Here is a 23,621-nt window from a genome sequence, read left to right as displayed (position 1 = left end):
TGTCTGCCGCTCTCTCCCCCGGTGCCGGGGCCTAATGATTTCTAATGCGGCTAAACATTACGGTGCAGTGGAGAGAAAAAAAAGCCCACGTTTCACTGGGGAAGCGCAAATCTTCCATCGCATGTTCCCTTTGTTGATTTGCGCGAGACAACGATGCCGCATGCTTATCTCCATTACAGCCGTACACTGCGGGGAGCTTTGGCAAAGCCTCTCACCCTGCTCGCCTTATTAGCAACTGCTCTCGTCTGTCTCCTTCATCCCTCCCCCCTTTGCCCCGCCAGTTCTCAACAGGAAGGAACTGAGAGGTGTGATACGCAAACCCCTCCCCCCCCCCCCCAAACATGGTGAGTCCTTCCACGGCTCCGTTTTTGGTTATTTTCGAAGCTGGTTCATTTCACCTGCCTGTTCGGCACATTCTTCCCCTAGAAGCTTTCCTCTAATTCTGAGTAAGGAGGATCGATAATAATAACAGAAATTTCATTTTTGCACGTGGTACTCTGATGCTAATTTATCATCTTAAGACGCCTTGCAACAGTCTTCTGTAAATTTGCAATTTCTATTGTATTCTGATTTGCATTTGCAAGTACTGTGAAGTGTTTCTCCTATGTGTCTTGTAAGGCTGGCCAATACGTCATGTTTGACACCAAACCACAAACAATTTTGGTAAGTTTGTCCATACTGGCAATAAAATGTACTGATTTCTGAAACAATAATTAAATGCATGCTACATAAACATTTTAATATACACTACATTTTGTATAAAATTATGTAAGGATCCATCTATCCACCCATTTTTCAACCACTAGTCATGGTCGCAGTCATGAGAGTCTTAATTAAAGAATCATATTATTTTCACTATGCAATAAAATAAAAATGCGAAAATTAATGGTATAAAATAAGGTTGGATGCAGAAGGGCTGCCACAGACCCTCGCTGTCCAACAGGCATACTGTAGCCCCTCGTCCTGAGGCCCAAAGTCTGTTTTTCAGTCGATAAGATCTTGCATTTTTTTTTTTTTTTTTTGCTTTTTGTTTGGTGTCTCACCAGAACCCGGCTGCCCCGGAGCCCTCAGCTGTGGCTGTGTTTATTTAACATGTGTTTGTTTGTTTCAGTTTCAGCCCTGGGAATAATCATCATAACCATATGTCTGGGTAATGTGTCTCTCGCCGAGCCCAATGGCAACACATACTCACAGTTTCCCCTTTTCGTTATTGTCAAAGTTCACTCAGCGTCTCCACATCTCCGGATCATTCTGCAGATCCGTTTTAGATTTTGGTAATATTATCACGGAATAAACACTGAAAACAAAACTTTCACGTTTGTTTGCTATATATATTTGTACTGAGTGTACATTTATTTGTCAGTGGGACTGGCACTCAAGTCAGCCTAATTTGAGCTGAGCTTTGTTTGTTTGGATAAAAGTTGGTCTCCTTGTATTTTCTTTAGACAGTTTGATTTTTATTTAAAAGGCACAAAATATGAAGAAGTAGAATTTGCTCAACCAAAACACTAAGCTGTGTGAAGACACAGTGTAAAGTTATCAGGAGAAAGTATTCATTGTTTAATGTCTTCAATGGTGAAACTGCACAATGAGGCTTCACTTACACCATCAGGATTGTGGTGGAAGTGGTTTTACCCAACCCAAGGTTGTTTAAGGATGCACTGTCAAAACAATTCAACTATTACATTTCCCAGCACATGTGAAAATTTGAACTGGATGAAATATTGTCAGTAAACAGTTTGGTTTATGGTGTCTCAATGTATAATCCGGTTGCCTCTTGCACCCACAGCTGGGGGGGGGGGGTCAGATCTCCCTACCTATATTCTGGAAGAGACTTTCCCTGTATTGTGTCTTGTTTGAGTATCCATCAGGGTGTCTCTAAGCATCCTGGTGTCTCTTATTCTCCCACAGAATGTGGCTGTATACGTCCTGGGGAGAACTAGTATCCCATCCAGGGTCTAACCCTGCTTGTGCCCTGTGCTTCCTGGCACAGGTTCCATGAGATCCTGACCAGAAAAGTGGATGAATTATGGGTGGATTTACTGTGTTTGTGTGTGTGTGTGTACTTGTTTAATTACTGGATGAATGTGTAATTAGCCAATGATATGTTTTGAATCAGTGAATGACAGAGGACGGAGCATTGTGGGGCCAATCAGCTTTCAGCTGGGGCAGTGTCCCTGTGGCCCTGCCCCGCCCCTGTAAACAAGAAAAAAAAAAACAGATTTCACTGTTGTCATGTGTTTGTTCATAGAAGTTGGTGAGGGGCACACAATTGGAGGGTTTGCTTTCTGTTCTCCATGACTGAATACATACTGAGGCAGACTGAGGATCACTAAGCTACTTTGTTGTCTTAGGTTCAAAATCTTCCTCTACTTTTCCTCAGGATTTACATAACAGATTTGACAGTATTCTCTTCCAGAGCTTTAATTTAATGCAAGATTATCTATTATTTACCACCTGGCCTCTCTGCCCTTCACCGTACCTACCCCCCCCCCACCCCATTTCATCACTGTGGAACCCTGCTGATACTCCCTTCAAGGACGAGTGCAGAAGATGAGGAAGCATGCTACCAGCAGTCAGGCTGAATGTGGACATTACAGGGCATCAGAAGTGCCAACGAGGTACAAAGCGCAAACATCCCGGCCCATTACAATGGTACGGCGACGCAGAGGAACAATAGACATACGTATCGTATGTCAATTAACGGGAACACCTCCGTGCATCAGCTTCTGATTTCATCAACAGTTTTAGATTGCTGCTCTCTTTCAGGTTTCCTGACATTCAGCCTGTTTCCGTGTTTATGCGTCGCAAGGTATATAATATGTACAAAATGCATAATATTCCCATTAGAACGGTCCAAGAAATCAAGCAATGCATAAATATCACGTTTCTCATTTTAAACAGACAGCACAATAAGGCCTTCGTAAAAAAAGAAAACGAATGCCAATATTTTATATAAAAAAGGCTGACAGTTACTATGAGGCAGAGCAATTTAAAAATGTATGGTAAGCGGAGAGACAATTAAAGAGAAAATGTGTTGGTTGTGAGCCCAGTCATGTACGGCTGCTCTACCTTGGGCGAGGAAGGTGCTCTGTATGAACCAGAGCCTGATTATAGTGATTGTCATGTTTCAGGGTGGACTTGCCAGTTATTAGTTCCTGCCAGTATGATTTCAGAGCAATTATGGGACATGTTTTCAGCAACCCCACTCTGCTGCCAGTTCGGTTGACCAATAGCGTGGCTGCACCGTGAGGGCGGGTGTCCCCTGTTATCTGACTGCATGCGAGCAGTGGTTCACTGGAGTTGTCCCCAAGTCTGAACACCATAATAATGGCAGAAGTTTTCAATAACGCATTATGTTTTGTATGGGATAATCATGACATGTCTTTTGTGCAAATGGTATAATGAGGTATTCCTCCTGTTCTGTCCCTGTGTGGGACATCGGGACAGACAGGGCTGATGGAGACCCTTTGCAGATATGGTTTCTTGGGTGGTAGGAGCAAAAGAGTCTTATGCAGCCATCAGATTCTGCTTACAGCTCCCGCCGCTGCCCTTACTGGCATGGTTAACCCACGCATGAAATTTAGGAAACACTCCAAAACATCAACATTCTAAATGAGGGGTCATCTCTGCACACAGGAATCGAGCAGTGGATGGAGCATGAGAAGAAAGTCCACCCTGATCATCAGCCATACTGTCACCAACCCTCCGGTTGCCTGTCTGGAGCCTAAACTGTGTGGCACCATAAATACAGCATTATATGTGTTGATTTATTTTATTTATTTTTCTACTTTATTTCAATTCAATTTTATTTTTTTGGCAAGCTAGTACAGCTCAGACAATTTCAGGGACACTCAAAACTCAGATACACTCATAATCAGGAGCAGCATAAAGATAGAGGAGTTAGACGATCCCTAACCCTGAGTGACATGAATATAATTGATCAGAGCTAGGGGCTCAGTATGACATACTTTCAAGAGTCCTGAAATCTCTGGCAGCACCCCCTGCTCATAATGACTCAAATCTGAACAGTAGTAATTGCAATGAGTCTTTTGATTATGTGTTTATGGCATGTTAAGAGTATCAGTCATTGGATACTCTTCCAACTCTTACAGAAGACTGGAGACTGTATTCAAAAGCAAGATCTAAGAAGGGTTTTTAAGAACTATCTCAGCAGCAAAAAATAAATGAATGTCTTAATCCATCCGTCTTCCTTAACCACTCAGGAAACACAGGGCGCAAGGCGAGGGCAGCCAGGCTGGGCGCCAGTCCGTCACAGAGCGTGCTTAAGCGAAGCGAAGCCAGCCAACCTGATGGCGTGTCACTAAAATATGGGAGAAAGCAGAGGACCATGGGTCATTCTCGGTAGGATCTCCGTACATACCAGATAAAGGAGGCGATCTTCAGTAAGGTCTCCCCATGTTAGCCAGCAGTCTATGCCAGAGAAAGTGAGAGAGAAAGGTCAACCCGCCATGATGCAGGCAGCAAAAGAGATTCAAGTATCAGAGCAGAGACAGATCGAAACAGCCAAAACATCCGTGAATGAAAGCTGGAAAAACAGCAACAACAACAACAAAACGAACAGTTACCGTATACAGCCACCAGCAGGAACGGCATCGATGACTGGCAGACAGGCTGATATGAATTGATGGAAGGAGCAGAAGTTGCAGATGTTTTGGTCTTTTATACCTGTCTCCCCCAAAGTCGGTGACTCGGGCTGTCAAGTGTAGGAAGACGAGCGAGACAGTCAGAAAGCACCTCTCTCTTAAAGCAGAGTCTAGTTTTAATCCCAGGTCTTGCGGCATCCCTCCAATCCATTACAGCCAAATTGCATGCAAATTTCCCCAAATGAATGAGTTTTAAGTACTTGACAACCTGTCAGGATAAGAATATTGAAACGTCCTGACGATTAGATAAACAATCAACAATAATCACTCTATGCAAATTTGATATTTCCTCCACAATTATCAGAAAAACACTATAAATAACCAGACACAAAGGAGCTTGGCATTTGTTCATATTTCAAACAGATATGGATGCAAATGAAAAATTATTTTTGATGTAATTGATTCAAATGCTGCCTGCCCCTCTGCCTTTCTCTGTCGCCCTGTTTCAATATCTTCACTATCGAGAAATAATAGGTGATGTAAATGAACCAATAGAAAAGGAGCAATGGAGAGAATAAAGACTTTTGTGTGTGCGTGTGTGTCTCTGTGTGTGCGTGTTTGGAGGGAAAGGGGAACATAATATGTGTTCATTAACTGCACTTGAGATAAATTTGGGAGGAAGAGAAGAGAAGGACTGTCCAACATACCGAAGCCCCAGGAGATTTGATGCTTGAATTCTAGGCATTTTCTAACGTGGGGAAAAATTAACACTGACAAAAACATATCAAGCTATTTCAGGCAAGGAAAAAAATGTAATAATTGTTCAGTGAACTACCTGGTTTTTAAATCCAGTGGAAAAAATGCAAAAATGTGCATAGGAATTGCAGGTGTGCTAAGGCTCTATGACAGTGGTCACCAACATGAGTCCCGCGGGCACCAGGACGCCCCCAAGGACCACAAGAGTCGCCCGCGGACCTGTTCTAAAAATAGCACAACTTACCAGTGAGCAGCGTCTAAAATGTAATTTTATCCTGTTGCTATTCTTCTTTAATCACATTTGCATTTATATAGATTTGAAAATGACAATATCAAAAAAAGCATTTAAAACATGTTTATTACACATGAAGTTTAGATAAGTTTAGGAGGGCATTTCAAACTGGTAGCCCTTCGTATGGCTCAGTACCCGTGAAGTAGCTCTCAGTTTCAAAAAGGTTTTATGACCCCTGATCTACAGTATGAGGTGCACCAGTTCGGCAATGTGACTGATTAGGGTGCAGAATATTCATTATTGTCCTGATAACAGACAACCATTGGCATCAGTCATGCTCAAAATTGAAGTAGTACAATGTCATAGTGAAATTAAAAAGAAAATTACCTATTTATTATTATTATTATTATTATTATTATTATTATTATTATTATTATTATTCCCTTCCTTATGCCCGTAGCTTCTAGAATAGGCTCTGGACGCCCCTGACCCTAAACAGGACAAGCAGGTATGGAAAATGGATGGATGGATGGATGGAAATAATAATAATAATAGTAATAATAATAATAGATGCCATGCAAATGCTGAAATAACTGATGCTGCAGACTGCAGGGATATATACAAATAAATAATGATTTGAAATGAAGGCCCCTCTGTTAATCTGAAATAATGATAACTGGTGCTCTTTAAAGGCCAGCGTTCACCAGTAAGGTGTGGTGAGGATGGGGGCGACCAGTGGAGAGCTGCTGAATCCTCCCAGACCCTCAGCTGTGGAGACAGATATAGAGAGATTGAATGGCGATCTGAAGAGAAGAAAAGGGAGGAGAGTGCCAGGCGTACAAAAGGAGGCTGGAGCTTATGTGTGAGCTGACATTTTGTAGCTTCAGCAGAAATAAAGTACAGTGAGAAACACAAAAGGCTGATGGACAGGGTCAGCTAAGGGGCTGCGGGGTGATCTCAGAGCAGGAGGGGAGGAGGGATAGACGGCGAGGAGGTGGCACAGATAACTGGGCTTAAGGGCAGTGGCTTTTTAACCATACATTTACCCTTTGTCTTTGCACCCATGATAGCCATGCAGCAAATAAAAAAAGAAATAGCAATGATATACAATTGTGGTATTTACTGGAATGTAAGGAAGAGAAAGCTGAGATGGAATCAAGTCATTGCAGCTCTTGTTCTGATAGCCATCGTGTTGAATCTGTCTTGTATATATTAATCCATTATATCCTCTGTACAGTCTACTTATTGGAATATATAATCTCTTCATTACAGGCTCATCCTTCTCGGTCCATCCTCATCGTTATGGGATCAATGATGCCCCACAGCCGTTTCGATCGGGTCACCATGTTCTCCCGCCACATGCATTATAACCTGTTTAGATTTTTGACCTCTTCGCTCTTCCTTCCCCGCCGATGACTAAGCAAGAGAAACTATACTCTGAAATAGAAATATTTCAGTGTGAATACAAAATGTTCTGATGCCCAATATAAAAATTATATAGAACCAGGAAAGAAAATGGGGGAAAAAATCAGAGGTTCTGTGTCACGCCTGGGTAAGGAAGGAAGTGAGGATGAGCATAGTGGGGAACGAAAAGGGCTTTATTGGGTAAACAAAACATGCAGGGCAAACTCAAAGGGCCATGAGGGATCAAAACAGAAAGATGTGGATTGTGCAGGGCTGAAGCACTCTAGGGCAGAGGTGGGCAATCTTATCCACAAAGGGCCAGTATGTATGCTGGTTTTTGGGATAGCCTTTAGATAAGCTATTCAAACCCAGGTGTGGACTTTTCAATCAGTCCTCTAATCAGCAATCTAATTAGGGAATTGTAGGGAAAACCTGCGTACACACCAGCCCTTTGTGGAAAAGACTGCCCACCCCTGCTCTAGGGACACACACAGGGGGCAACATCAATGACTGGACTGGGGAGCACATGACTGGGAGGCACTTTCTAACACCACTGATGAGGGAGCAAACGAGAGGCAGCTGGAGTAATCCACATGAGGGCTAAAACAAGAGGTAAGACAAAACAAGCAACAGATGTGGCTTGTTAAAGCCACATTAGGGAGAGAATAAGAGGGGCAAGCAGGCGTGGCATGACAGTCTGCTTCATCACGACCTGTTTAAAAACCAGTTGTTTCATACCTAAGCTACATCAACCATATTTGTTTTCAGCGGATGTCCAGTTGCTTTCACACCAAAGGTAAGGCATACGGTCTTGTTGGGTGGAGGATCGTTCAAGCAGAGCTGTGTTTTTGGCAGCAGAGAGATAGATTTCATCTTTGTTTTTTTTTTTCTTTTATGGAGGGAAACCTCTGGAGTATTCAGTGGGAATGGCAGATGAGCCGGGTTATCAATCATAGGCAGCTCTATTAATTTTATCAAGGCCTTGACGGCGGCTGACATTAAATGACACCGCGACGGCCACCTCCGTCCCCACGGTGGCAACGGCGAGCTGCTTTTGAAATGCAAATTGCACCTTAACCTTAAACAGACCACCGAATTATCTCGAGCCGGAGAATGGAGGGCCAACCCCCCCACCCCAGCTCAGAGCTCGCCCCCCCAGCTCCTGGTTTGTGGAGATGAGAGTTCAGGAGGTGCCACGCAGACCTGCCGGAAATGCTGACGCCAGCGATGGGCTGGATGAAGGAGCCGAGAGTCGCTGCGACGGTGATGAAGACGTTTCAAGGACACGTCTGCGTGCCACAAGGGGATTGTGCACTCCTCCAGGGTACTTTCTCTCTATTTTTTTTTTAACCTGAACTTCAAACTGTCTAATTATTTCTGACTCACGCAGGTGACTGAGAGACATGCAGAGGGCTTCTGAGACGCCCAGCGCTCTCCCGCGAAACCAGCTGAAAGAACAAACATGGGACCTAAGGAATTAAATCAGATTTTTGTTCCTATTCTGTACCTCCTATCCCCTTAGCATGCCCCGTGTGTCTTTCTGCTAATTCTTCAGAGGCATCACTTTTATGCATGGCAGGACGCCTGCAAGCTTGCTGAAATCACCTTCTTAACAGGGATAACAGGGTGATGCTACGTGATGGCTTTCAGAGCAACGGCCCTACTGTCTTGTTAGCCTACCGTTTTCTAGCGATTCTTCTGCACTATCCAGTCAGACTGTTGGCTCTATGCAACACCAAGATAACTCCAAGGTCATGATGTACCTTGATATTCCAAAAGTTTTTGATGCATGCTAAGGCCATCAGTAAAGGGAATGACAAGTATCCTTCTAAGACTTTAACCTTTATACCTACAGGTATCTTCTCAGGCCTCAAAACTGGTTGTTTCATTAGTTAGTAGAGAAAATGTGCTATTAGAGCAGCCTGTTGTTATGCCGGGATATGGAGTCGTGTGCCTGAGCATGGAATCACCTGAAGAGATTATGTTGCCCTCAGTCCTCCTACATAATTAATATTTCCGTGTGCAAACCAGCATCATGGATTATCAAAAGATTAGTATGAAACATAGTTGCTTGTTTCACAGGTATAAACTGTGGGTCACAGATTATGTGATAAATCCATCTTCTAACCTTGTATCCAGCTGTTGCAATACATAGAATGAATAATGCTAGCTGATGCGAGGTAGAAACAAATCTTAATTATTAAACTACGATCTTGCGCTGATCTTCAGGCAAGCTCACAATATTCAGTGAGTTTCGCACATTATGGTGAAACTCCTGCAGGGACCTATCATATTGGTTTATTCTCACTTGGTGTTTAACATAAAACTTGCAAATCAGTCATCACCTCCTGCTTTAATGCTTTTATCATTTCCTTAATAATAACATTAATTTTAGTTTTGCTGTATTCTGAACCAATAAAGCAAAAATATACAGATTTGGATTTTTTTTAAATATGGTTGAATAGATTTGGTTTTATTTTGGACTTATTTGCACTATAACATTGCAAGAAGAATCATGTATGTATTTCCTGTAAAGGTCATTCTTGAAAAAGAAATGTTCTTGTAAATTGTATTTCTTTATAATGTATGTTGTTCTTCCCTAAGCCATATATAACACAGTGCATCTATAATATCTGTGCTATTCTTCAAACAAATATATGTTGCAGTGCTACTATGGCTAGTCTTCATTCTAACATTACCTGTATACTGTGACGCTCAGGGAGTCTAGGGCCAAGAAATGTAATTTTTTTAGGGGACTGGCAATGAGATATATAAGGATATATGATTCTTTTACCCAACGTATTAAACATCCTAAATTTCTGTATACCTCACTACCATTATTATTATTATTAGACACTTATGACTGACCCTACAATAAACAGAATATGTTACACTAGTAGAAATGGAAAGTTAACTCCCCAATTGAGTTCATGGTCAGGAACAGTAGCCCAGATGAATGAGACATTTAAAGTGATTTAAAATCACTTTTCTTTTACCTACTACATTTCAGAAGAAGCATCAAACATCATCATGAATTTCCCGTTTTCCAAGACAATAAACTTACACAAACTGGCAGTGAAGCAGAGAATAGAAGGCCTGAATAAGATCTTCCACGTAGACATTTCCCCAGTGTTGTTTTGGGGTAATAGTTATCCAGGCTGTTTGCCTACTTCTGTTACGGCTGGCTGCACCTCTGGTCAACAAGTTCGAGTCTGAGCTGTGGGGTTCGCACAATGAGGCGCTTGTGAGATGAGCGCCATAAGTTCGTGTTGGCCCTCAGCCTAAAAACCCAAAAAGGTCCACGGACCATCTCACCTCAGGGCAGCGGCTGAGCGACCAGGAAGAACAGAGGCCCGCAAAGCCAGTCCTTGGTTTACATTTGAACGTCCTCTGGAGACACGCAGGCGACGGTGTGTTTACGCTTGCGTGCCTGTGAGACTGAGGGCTGGACTGCAGTGTTTAACAGGTGGGGGTGCTTAGGAGTTAGCCGGTGAGGCAGCGGGGGGCAAAAGAACCATATTGGGGACAGAGAGGAAGAGATGAGGCAGGTGGCCGACACTAAAATCACGAGCGACTCTTCGAAGAATCATCATGCTCAGGGTAACATTATCATTGCCATAACCTCACATCCTATACTGCAGTTGTTGACTGAGGGGTGGATAAAATTTGCAGAATGGTGCAGGGGGGTCGGTTACACAGTCTGAACTTGTTTTTTCATTCCAGACACACACACACACACACACACACACACACACACACACACACATATATATATATATATATATATATATATATATACATATGGTGAGGATAACATTTTTTAATAAGCTTGTGCATTAAAATGCCTCTGACCTTGCTGCATTCAGGAAAAGAAAAAATATGTTCTGCAAAAAAGGAGCAACGACGAGGAAGTGTGTGTGAGGTGTGGGGTTATTACAGAGAGAAGGGAAATGGGGAGGTGAGCTAAGGTGATGCGTACATGGGGGGGGGGGGGGGCGGGGGGTCCTGCTGGAGAGAGTCTCAAAGGAACAGGAGCCTCAGCAGCAAGACGAGAAAATGAAAGGAGAGAGTTGAGGAGTCCCTCTGGTCTCCTGGGAGTCCCACTGAAACGGTGACAGCGGCAGACTTCCAGCAGACAGACGGCTTTGAACCCGCGTCCCGGGGCTGGAGAAAGGCGCCACGTGACCATCTTCATCATGCTCTCGCCGCCAATCCCATAATCGCTCACAAACCTTTACCTAATGCCACATACTACGGCACACGGGTGCCAATCAAGTGATTACTGCCTTGATTTTCGCCCCTCGATTCTTGTTTTTTTCGTTTTTCCCCCTTTTCTTGTTGTTATTCTCCGTTTGTTATTTTAATCTCACAGCACTATGGCTTTCGAAGAGAACTGCAGAAACAAACCCATTCTTTCAATTCTTGAAGGGGCTGTGATTGGAGACACATGTTTGATCGTTTCAAACAAATACAATGGACAATAGGGGAAGGAGAGTCTGTTTTATTTGCAGCCAAGTGTTTAAGCAAGCATAAATGTGAAATTCATTTTAGATCTCAGGAAATTCTTCTCTTTTACTTCAGCATGGGGGCCAAGCTAGATGAGGTATCTGGGGTATTGTTTGAGTATGATGCTCTAGACATGCAGTACTGTGCAAAAGTCTTAGGCAGTCAAAGAAAATAATGTTTAAATGATCTTCAATAATGTTTGACCATATTCGCGTAAGATTACAATATTATGTCAAGCAAAGTGTGCTAGCTTAACCATTTCAAAACCTCTCCTATAGTCACCCCAGTATCTGCAGCATCCATTCAATACAACAATATATTTTTGAATTCAATGACTAGCGCACCATGTTTGGTCAATCAATACCTCATTGAGTCATTGAACTATTTTAATTAATTCATTAATTGAGCTGGTGATGAAATTTACTAAAGGTGCCCCTGAGAAAAGGTTCTGGAACCTTTCATTTAGCTATTCAACAATATATCAGTATCTTTTTGGAGAACAGAAGAAATTCTTGTTAGTTTTTGTTGTTACTGTTAATTTGCATGCGTTCTAATTTTATATAGTTTTTTTCTGAGCAATTACATAGCCGTAAATATTTTATTTGACTGCCTAAGACTTTTGCACAGTTTGTACCTAGACACAAACGTAAGGCATAGTCCTTGATCCCACCACCGGTTTAAGAGTCGGGACAAAGCAGAAGCGCCGCCATTAGCAAACGACCACACGTTGCAAAAAAACTGCAGCAATCAGCACACCAGTGAGGTATCGATCTAGAGCTGTCACCATGTTTGAATATTTTGCTACGCGTTAATCACACCGACCGTGCTGTGAATGAAGGCCTTAGGTAGCAGAGCTCTTTGATCATCCCCTTAGAATCTCCGTCTTTTCCAAAGCGTGTCAGAGGAGTCCCTCTTCGGAGCTGGGGCCACTAATCCCCCAACCCCCCCCGCTGTCGTGCTCAGTATGGATGGTACATCACTCTTACTTCAGAGTGTGGCAGTGGGCCAAAGAGGCCACATCATGATGGTTTCAAAGACACACCTGTCGGAGAACGTCTCCCCTTCTTCCTCCGGGTCGTCAAACTGTGGCAAGCACAGCCTACCGAAACCGTCAAAACCTTTTGCCTGGGTGAGAGATCACAGAACGAAAGTGTATCAACGTGGGGTAATAGTGTTACAAAATTACCTGTATATTAGACAACACATACCTGCTTGTCTCACCAGACCAGAGAAGTAAAAGTAAGCATTTCGGAGCATACAACGATTATGGGGGAATTATATCTTATTTACATTATCCTGAAAGGACAAATTAGAATGCACTGCTGCTTGTGTCTCTCTGCACCGTATCAGTGGATAATAAATCTGCAGGCTGCTGCTCTCAGCTGGCATTATTTCCTTTGATGTTTGCGTGCAGCACGAGACTTCCTTCTGCAAGCCGTATAAACGGAGTGCGCGCGGTTTCTCGATTGGAGAAGCTTGGGGAGTGGGGGGGGGGGGGGTTTGGGGGGTCTGTCTTTCCTGTGAAAAATAAAGGCCGGCGGTTGATGTGAAGAATGGTGACACTGTCCCTCACTGCGATTAAACGCTACCGGGAAAAAAAAAAAAAAACAGCTCACGGAAATGACAGGCGACAGGTCTTCAAACATCATATTGTTTTAATTTAGGCAAGCAAAAATGATTAGGAAATATACTTTTATTATATTATTATATATTTTACATCCTAGCTGGAGGTTTTAACAGAGTCCGGACTGGCAGTGATGAGGGGTATAACAATAAGGCTAATGCTAACAGTGAGTTTGGGAGTAGGAGAACTCAACAGAAGGAAGGAAGATCGTTATAAACTTCTCGCAGCCTTTTTCAACAGAGATTAACATCAACTCCGCAGCATTTCCCACCTTAATTCCACTGCATTCCTTGAGGCGAGGAAGCATTCAACTACAGCATCTTTCCCTCGTTTTCCTCACCGAAGAGAAACCAATCCTGCGTCACGTGCGAACCTCGAGATTCACTGGTGTATCAGGTGATTTACGCTCACCGTCAGGCAATAGGCAGATTACATTAAAACTAGTCAGCTTGCTCATAGCCACAATTATGAAATAAGATTAGATATATATATATATATATATATATATATATATATATATATATATACACTCACCTAAAGAATTATTAGGAACACCATACTAATACGGTGTTTGACCCCCTTTCGTCTTCAGGACTGCCTTAATTCTACGTGGCATTGATTCAACAAGGTGCTGAAAGCATTCTTTAGAAATGTTGGCCCATATTGATAGGATAGCATCTTGCAGTTGATGTAGATTTGTGGGATGCACATCCAGGGCACGAAGCTCCCATTCCGCCACATCCCAAAGATGCTCTATTGGGTTGAGATCTGGTGACTGTGGGGGCCATTGTAGTACAGTGAACTCATTGTCATGGTCAAGAAACCAATTTGAAATGATTCGAGCTTTGTGACATGGTGCATTATCCTGCTGGAAGTAGCCATCAGAGGATGGGTACATGGTGGTCATAAAGGGATGGACATGGTCAGAAACAATGCTCAGGTAGGCCGTGGCATTTAAACGATGCCCAATTGGCACTAAGGGGCCTAAAGTGTGCCAAGAAAACATCCCCCACACCATTACACCACCACCACCAGCCTGCGCAGTGGTAACAAGGCATGATGGATCCATGTTCTCATTCTGTTTACGCCAAATTCTGACTCTACCATTTGAATGTCTCAACAGAAATCGAGACTCATCAGACCAGGCAACATTTTTCCAGTCTTCAACTGTCCAATTTTGGTGAGCTCGTGCAAATTGTAGCCTCTTTTTCCTATTTGTAGTGGAGATGAGTGGTACCCGGTGGGGTCTTCTGCTGTTGTAACCCATCCGCCTCAAGGTTGTGCGTGTTGTGGCTTCACAAATGCTTTGCTGCATACCTCGGTTGTAACGAGTGGTTATTTCAGTCAAAGTTGCTCTTCTATCAGCTTGAATCAGTTGGCCCATTCTCCTCTGACCTCTAGCATCAACAAGGCATTTTTGCCCACAGGACTGCCGCATACTGGATGTTTTTCCCTTTGCACACCATTCTTTGTAAACCCTCGAAATGGTTGTGCGTGAAAATCCCAGTAACTGAGCAGATTGTGAAATACTCAGACCGGCCCGTCTGGCACCAACAACCATGCCACGCTCAAAATTGCTTAAATCACCTTTATTTCCCATTCTGACATTCAGTTTGAAGTTCAGGAGATTGTCTTGACCAGGACCACACCCCTAAATGCATTGAAGCAACTGCCATGTGATTGGTTGATTAGATAATTGCATTAATGAGAAATTGAACAGGTGTCCCTAATAATCCTTTAGGTGAGTGTATATATACTTTATTTAATTTTGTATAGCATATTATATTTAAATTCTAGTATTTTTTTTTGTTTGTTTTACACTGGTTAGTAAATTCTGGCTAAGAATAAGATGGGAGATGCATCTCTTTAAAGACAATAATATTGTTATTGCTAATAAAAATAATAATCAATCCATCCGTCCACCCACCCATTTTCCATAACACTTATCCAGCAGAGGGTCACAGTAAATGATAACGATAATACTAGCTTTAAGTATGCAGGAATGATTTCTTGCAGTGAGATATGTTATGAACGTTGACCTTGAAACAGAAAATGACACAGTATATTAGTGAGTAAACTGCACTGAACTTTTCCAGAGCCCCATTTATAAATATAAAATGAAGGTTTCAGAAAGGTGATTTTATAAGAAAGTGAGCTTCACTTCATTCTTGATGGTGCCCAATATCTTGATGAATTACATCAATATTTTAGGCACATTGAATGATAATCAGGCTTCAGCAAAAACAAACACATCGCATAATATCCAAATTTTTAAACATGTGCTACATGATTCCAAATTAACTGATACTGGCATAGAAATTAACATATTTGGAAAGGTGATGTTTCTCATTTATTTCCATTCTGAACAAATATTTGCTATTGTAGTCAATGCCAGTCCATCACGGACCATGTAGTCACACATACTCACAAATTATGATCGAATTAGGCTGTGCTTGACACATCTGCATTTTCAGAGACTGCAGTAGAAAACTTGCCTGAAAACAGAGAGAAATGGGAAGATGCTTTATTTTCCATGTGCACAGATACATTGGAATGGTCCATGTCTTATTTCCCATCTTACTCTTTGGAGACATACACAGTTGAGAGTGAAGTGTGTGTGTGTGTGTGTGTGTGTGTGTGTGGGAGGGGGGGGGGGTGTCCAAGCACAAGGTGAGGCCATTTATCTGGCTCCCCTGGAGCATTTTAGGGAGGGAGTGTGTTAAGGGTCTTGCTCATAGGACTTAGATTTGACTACTGCGTAGAGACCAGGGCTTGAACTGGTGATCTTGTGGTTTCAGGCACGGAACTCTGAGCACTGAGCCACACGACATCTCCCAGCTAACCCCCCCCCACACAAACTCCGCAGGGGCACCATCCACATGCACTATTCCTTATTCACATAACGTCGGTTACCTATGTAGCTCAGAAGAGTCTGTAAAAAAACATATAAAATTGACCTACTGGAGTTCATGCGCCTCATACAAAGAATAACCGTGATGGATCTTTGAGTGCCATTCCACTCCACCCAGATGCATTACATTATCTCCTCATTGTCCTCCGATCACTGGGGACCACACCGCTGTTCTCAACCATATGGAGCCACAATACTTTAGGAAGTCACCAGAGAGGAGCGTAATCATGCTCTCATTAAGGAATGCATTTTTAAAGATGTTCCACATATACTCATTCAAACGCACTTTCTTCGACAACTTATTTTATGAAGGCCCTGGAGGACCTCGGCTTGTCTGGATGCGCGGAATTTCTACTCGCTGGTCATACCGATAGGCGGAAGGCTTGCCATTTAGTTCTATGAGCTATTGCTACTTAATTAAGGAGACATTGACAGGTCAGCTCTTCAGGGATCATGCAGGTATTCTTGGGAAAAAAATAGTGAAGTCACATAATTAATTTCAGTGCATAACACTAAATGGGTCGTTTTGTTCCTATAATCATTCCAGAAGCAATTCAAGTGAAGCTATACAAGACACTTTCAGTTTTCGGGGATAATATTTAATCAAATTCATTAACAGGTTTAATGAAGTCTAATTTGGCAGGGTGGCACAGTGGCCCAGTGGGTAACGCTGTTGGATCGGCGGTTTGAATTCCAGCAACGCGGCACATGTGGAGCTCACCTATTCTCTCTGGATGGTATACGGGTTTGCTCTGGCTTCCTCCCCCCCAGTCCAAAGACATGCAGTTATGCTAATTGGTGACTCTAAATTGTGTGTGGACCATGCGCTGTTGTGGGCTGGCATTGTGGAGGAATATGTGGTTATGGGGAAAGAAGAGTTTACATATCCACGGAAAAGTTCAACCTATAAGAATCATGGTTTCCCTTTAAAATCACTGACTGATGCCGAATAAGCTTTGCAGCTCAGATGGAAAGTCATGGATAATCCATTCTGTATTTACCTCACCTTCCAATTACAGACAACTACTAGTGCAGTGGAGCAAAAGAGTAAAGGATGGGCACTTCATTCTGGCTTTACTCTCAGAAGATTATATATCTAGTTGTAGAAACAAAGCAATAGCAATATATAGAACTGCCTTAGCAATACTATTGCATGACATTGTCTTACGTTGGGTTTCCCCACATGAAAGAGAGAAACAGCCAATCCACAAGATGCAAGAAGACAGCTGGAATACGACGCGGCTACCAAGAGATCGGCTTGTGTTCATGAGTGAGCAATGTAGAATCGCACAACATCAAGGCAGATAATGTGAAGGTGTCACATGAGGGAAAACTGGAAAACACTTTCTGACTTCCTCCCCAGAAGGTGATGATAAGCTGAAGACTCATATCTGGCTGCGAGGTTTTGTTCATTCCCACAATTCTGTGTGCACAAAGAAAAGAAACAAAAAAGTGGACCCAGATCACAAATGTGTTCCTGCTTACTGGACATCAGAATTTCCAAGTGCCTCGACCAATAAAGACAGTTTTCCTTTGTGAAAAGTTGGATTTTACATGTTAGACTGTCTTGCACAACTGTTTTCTTGTTCTATTTGTATTTGTCATTGTTGTCATGTACTCTTGTATATTGTTTCTTTTATTATTATTCATCCCCACTCCAAAGTATTTATTGTTCGACCATTTTTTTGTTCTAGCTGTTTGGTGCTCTTAAGATTTGCAATTTTGCTTCATGTATGTGCAGTGACAATAAAGTGAGTTGGCTTGACTTGAGTTCAGGCTCCACCTGTGTGACATGTCACCAGCCTCACACGGCGGCCCTTATAATGCCAGGAAAGCAATGACAAAGTGCACATTGTCTGAGGTGAGAGAGCAACACGCAACTCCCAACACCTTCCATCACGCACCCAGACGTTCATCAGTGAATATGCATATGCTGAAGGTAATTTTGGGATGGTTACCATGGAGACAGCCAAAGCTGTGGCATGTAAGCTGTACATGTTTCACCAGATTTTTCCCATGATAAAATTTGCCCACATTTCAGTTGAGAGAAACCGAGCTGGGAAAAACTGAAGCTTAAAAAGACCCTTCTATTTATAGACAGAAGAAAGGTAGGTAAGTGTGATCATTTTTACGAGGACGGAGGTGCATTTCTGATCATTTCCCATATACCTGGAACGTCTTGTGAGGAGCTCACTGCATAATGGCTTGGTTATTATTATTATTATTATTATTATTACACAATGCATGGTACAGTACAACAATGCATCACAGTAACAACTAATAAGACATTCTCTGTGGATACGTATTCACATGTAACAGATGAAATAATATAAAACTCTTCATAGGATCTCATGTTGCTTTTCTGGGATGCAGTAAGTTTCTCTAGGTTTGAATGGTCCGTTAGCAGATTGAACTAGTGGGTTATGGAAACCTTGGATCTATCTTTCCAGTTCAGTAGTATACTGTAGTCTTTTCAGCAACGGCTATTAATATGAATGGTTTAGAATGTTTGGGTATATCTAATATACAGTAGGGGCATTGCCAAGATTAAGAATGAGGACATGGGGGGATGTTTAGGGTGGGGGCATCATACAGCCTGCTCACGGTTAGGGATGTGTAACAGAGAACTTTTATAATGCAATACTTACTGACTGTAAAAGCACTGCTGACTAAGGTATTGTAGGCCTACATATTTGCAAAAACCAATCACCTTTAGTTAGATAGATAGATAGATAGATAGATAAATAGATAGATAGATAGATAGATAGATAGATAGATCAATTACTAGGCTAAATTAATGGAAAAGCCTATAAGCAAAATGAAATAAAAACGATTTTATTTTCAGATATAATATTTACTGTAATTCTGGTCTCCCTCGGATTGTTGGAGTTAAGTGTGTAGGCTTTGTTTCAACATTGGTAGCGCCGATCGCCCAACTTCGTAAATACACACAGCTACTCTCACCATATTGGTAGGGAAATGTCCCTACTGTCTATGCCCAAATGTACGCCCTTGAGTGCAGATGATTGAGGATTTCAGCCAGGGAAGGATATGTGACTGTCACTGCTGCCAAAGTAGCATCCAGCTGATGTATTTGTATTCGGCCAGCCGAGCAGGTTTTTTTTTTTTAATAATATTTTAATTTATTTTTTATTCTACCCTTGTGGACAGGTTTTTAGTGGCAACGTAAACATGTACCTTAAAACTTACACACACTATTACAAATTGTGAAACACGGAATACAAACAACGGCACACGAGAAAAAAAAAACATATAAGAATGATGATCGCGGCACAGAGCCGCCCATGCCGCAAATCTCTCACTCGTTAAGTTACGATTTCCAAGCTACGCATCCGTGCGGCTCCTCCACTAATTGCTGCTGGTGCTAAATTTAGTGCGAGGGATCTGGAAATCGCCTTGATCAAAAGCACTGAATATGAAATCATACCCAGTCTCGCAGGCAAGTCTATCCGCCTCTCGGCTCCCTCCATCTGCCAGTCACCGGGGAATACGTGAACTATTCCATATGTCAGACTTGTCAATCACCGGCAAATGTGGGAACTGTCTTCCAGGACCGGGGAATGCTCCATTCTCAGAGATATCTTTTTCTTGCATTATTTGTTTATTTATTTTTCTCATTATGATTAATTTTTTTTTTAATAAAAAAAAAATCTATTACTATTATTTGTTGTTCTGAATTCTAGATAATTTGGGAATTTAATCGCAAACAGTAAACTGAAATGAATTAATCGTACGAATCACAAACACAAATGGCAGGGAAGGATTCTATCAGCAGCAATCCTTAATAAAGTGCAATAAAGTACTACAAAGCGTGCGCGTTCTGATGGCACTTACCTATGTTGCCCCGCGCTCAGACCATTGGTCTTGAATACACCTTGGCGTTAGATGTACGCGCGTGTGCAATCAATTAATTTGCAGGGCGTGTCAGTTACATTAGCGGCAGTAGCGTGACAAGATAAATCTTTGGGACATGGAGTCAAGACCCGAATAAAGCACGTTGTTCATCAACCGCCTGACAGTCTGTCAAACCTTTCGATTGATGTAGGAGTTAAAAAAACCTACGTAAAATAATATTAATATTAACCAAGAATAGGCCTATGGCATACAACAACACATGCCAATCAATTACAATTCGAGGGACAATATAGTAGATCGATACGTTTTGATGCTGCAGCTGTATGTTTGTATGTGTATGTGTGTGTGTGTGTGTGTGTGGAGGAATGCAATGAAATAAAAACAATTTTATTTTCAGATATAGTATTTACTGTAATTCTGGTCTCCCTCGGATTGTTGGAGTTAAGTGTGTAGGCTTTGTTTGGAGGAAGGCAGAGGCATGGATTCCATGGAACTCATAAAGAAGGACCAAGCTCTCCATACGCAGGGCAGGATTTGAAGCCCCAAACCTAGAGGAATGAGACGACAGTGCCGGGTCGGGGGGTCTGGAGCCGATCCTGGAAGCTGTGGACGCAAGCCAGGGAAGAACCCAGGACGGGCACAGAGCCATCATAGGGCAGCTACACACACCATTCAACTGGCAACTCCAGCTCACCTTAGCATGTTCTTGGACTGATTGAATGCTATGAAAACACACACAGAGATAATCTGTCCCTCCATCTTCCGTCTACTTTCCCAGGACAGATGTTGTAGCATTGTCTAATTAAACTAGCTATACTTTCAAATTCTTAGCTAAGCTACTTTTGTAGTTGTGCAAATTTTTTACTTTTGATGCATAATTCATTACATGGGCCCATTTCATAGCACCTTCACAGCAGGCTTGAGCAATGAACTCACAGCAGCCAAACCATGGTTTAATATCTTTATTCTGCTGTATAGTTTTCCATCCAGGATTTTTCATTATTTTGTGATTTCTTTAATATTATGCTCAAAACGTTCATTGATCCAAATTGTGCACAAATCTTCCACATTTTTCTACAAAACAACTTGTTAGTAGCAACCAGTGAACTATCAAAAAAGAAACTGTCCTTTAGTTTGTATGTTACCAAATTCAATCCATATATTTAAAAATATGAACAATTGACAATATGCCAATATGGAAATGTGAACAAAATTCTGGTGGATGAATCCGGCTCTTGCAGCAGGGTCAGTGAGTCTGGAGCTTATCTCAGGGGGCACAGGCCGACAGGTGGGGGACCAGCCTGGGCCAAATGCCAGCCCATCACCTGGCACACAGTTTAAGGATGCCAGTGTGCCAACTGACTGTCTCCAGACTAACATTGTTATTGTTAAACTAAAAGTATAAGAAACCATTTTCATAAAATAGTATAAAATCAATCCATCCATCCAACCCCTTGTCCTGTTCAGGGTCGTGGGGGTCTGGACATTATCCCATAGGCTACAGGCATGTGAAATAAAATGCAAAAATAAAATGATAAACAAGAACTAAACGAAAACGATAAATATTGCTTAAGAAACTAATTGAAATAAAAGCAAATGTAACATACTTTCCGTTACTCTTTTTTAGTATAATTTAAGTAACTATTTGTTTATCTTTAATGACCATTAATGGTGCCTGGAACATGTTCTGCCCATTTTGAGGACACTAGCACATAATGTGCACTGTGTATTCATGTAGGATTCTCTAAAGATTAGGCATATAAAACAGCTCCACAACTTTCTCTCTATACCTAGAATATACTACTGAAATGGGAAGACAGATACAAATTACTAGAACTTAACCTTAAAATAAAATATATACAAAGAAAATACAAATAACTCTTTGAAATATAAAGTAATACAAACTAATAAAGCCACATTGAAAACTAACTAAACTGGATTTCTAATAAAAAATAAAATCGAAAACTAACTCAAAATCAGACTAATAAATACTGTTTTAACCACACAGCTCACACAATAACATTTAAAAATTGCCCTTGTTATAGATTTGGTTAAATAAGTATTAAGGTAGAGCTTCACCTCAGTGTTTTAAGAAAAAAGCTGGTGATTGCAGCATATTGCACAGCATTGTAGCTGTGAATGCAGCCCCTGCTCTGTGGGTGGGGTCTGCATGTTCATCCTGTGTTTCCCTGTATTCCTCTTGCATGTTTGCATGCATCCCACACAGGATGCATCCCACACAGGATGTCCCCAGTGGTGCCAGGGCACCAGGCTCCCCCATGACCAGCTAAAGATGGATGGAGAGCTGGAAAATGTGGATACCACTGTAAAATGAGAAGCTTCACGATAAATAAAAAGCAACATTGAAAAAGTAGCTTTCATGGGCAAAGGTATGCATTACCTGTTGTAGGTTTTGTTTATTTTTTTTAAGTAAATCAGTAATTCATATTACATGACAACAGTTAAGGAGCAAGGTTTCCATTAGCCACACGGCTTTCTGAAGAGTGAAATCACTTACATAGTGTAAAAAAGGAAAAAAAGAAAGGCACCAAAAAAAAAAAAAAAGGAACAGAAAAGGTATTAAAAAATGGAATGTTTCCCCATAGGGTTACTGCCCTCAGCAGAGGAATCCATAATTCTTAAATGCACAATTTGCACCGTTCAGCAGACCACTGGGTTGGAGAAAAGTACCTGTACTGTAGAATATTAAGCAACTTGTACTATACTCTAATATTTACATTGCATGTGTCCACTGCGGGTTAATAATGTAACGGATATGATGTATTACCCTCTCTTTTTCACACACAGACACCTGCTCGCTCGCTCGCACACACACACACACACACACACACAAATTATATCTACATACATGAGATGAGGCAGGAAGACACTGAGTGCAATTTGGTGTCCCCATAACTGTTAGGTTGGTCTGAAGGACATCGCTGCCTCCCACACGTCACACATGGACAGTAAACCATGATGAAAAAAAATAAATAAAGAATCAGCGGACCTTCACAGGGCAGGAGGCCGTAAAGGATCTCTGATTTATGGGGAGATTGCATGTAAAGACACCGACAGAGTATGCGAGCATTTTGCAGTCTGTTGATTATCTCTCTGGTAGGGTGGGGCCTCCGCGCGGCTTTAAGCAAGTAAATAACAGCAGGGCTGACGGGCAGTTTCAGACTCCCTGCAGCAGTGCATTGTGGGATGACTGGTGGGCGTCACCAGATTTGCATCAGTCGTCTTCTGCCCTCGAGATGTGCTGCCGGTTACACAGCTGCCTGAAAGCACAAAGGTAAGGAGAAGTGATGTTTTTGGGGCCATTTCACTTACTGTGAAAAGCACGATCATGAATTTACATTAGTCAGTGATGATTAATCACTGGGCTGCCTTTTTTCTAATAATCTCTCTATATAACCTAATTTGATTGAATTGGCAAATTAAATAAAAATTGACATTCTCATAAGTGACACATTTTTACTTTCACCATGCACTCCATCTCTGTAGTGATTTGACTCTTTTCATTTTATCAAACTGAGGTGCTGCTTGTTGATACTGTGCATATGTTTTTTTCTTTCAAGCCAAAGAGAATCCCTATAGCAGGACTGATTAGAAGTCAGATTCTATTTGTACAGTGGAGACAAATGGAAAAAGTGTGCAACATGGAATTCTGGGTAAATATGTCAGTCTGCTTATATCAATATC

At 41.8% G+C, this 23,621-nt stretch overlaps 1 long non-coding RNA gene across 1 annotated transcript; it reads left to right on the top strand.

Annotated features, from left to right (window-relative positions):
- Positions 1–7,738: 7,738 nt before the first annotated feature.
- Positions 7,739–9,480, top strand: LOC111843687 (uncharacterized). Its single transcript, XR_002838231.2, has 3 exons — positions 7,739–7,795; positions 8,087–8,323; positions 8,390–9,480. It is a non-coding gene; the product is annotated as an uncharacterized lncRNA (long non-coding RNA).
- The last annotated feature ends 14,141 nt before the right edge of the window (positions 9,481–23,621 follow it).

Source organism: Paramormyrops kingsleyae, chromosome 16, assembly GCF_048594095.1.
Source record: "Paramormyrops kingsleyae isolate MSU_618 chromosome 16, PKINGS_0.4, whole genome shotgun sequence".
In the NCBI taxonomy this organism is placed as follows: Eukaryota; Metazoa; Chordata; class Actinopteri; order Osteoglossiformes; family Mormyridae; genus Paramormyrops; species Paramormyrops kingsleyae.
Note: the sequence above shows the minus strand (reverse complement) of the source record. Positions and strands in the feature narration are given on the sequence as shown.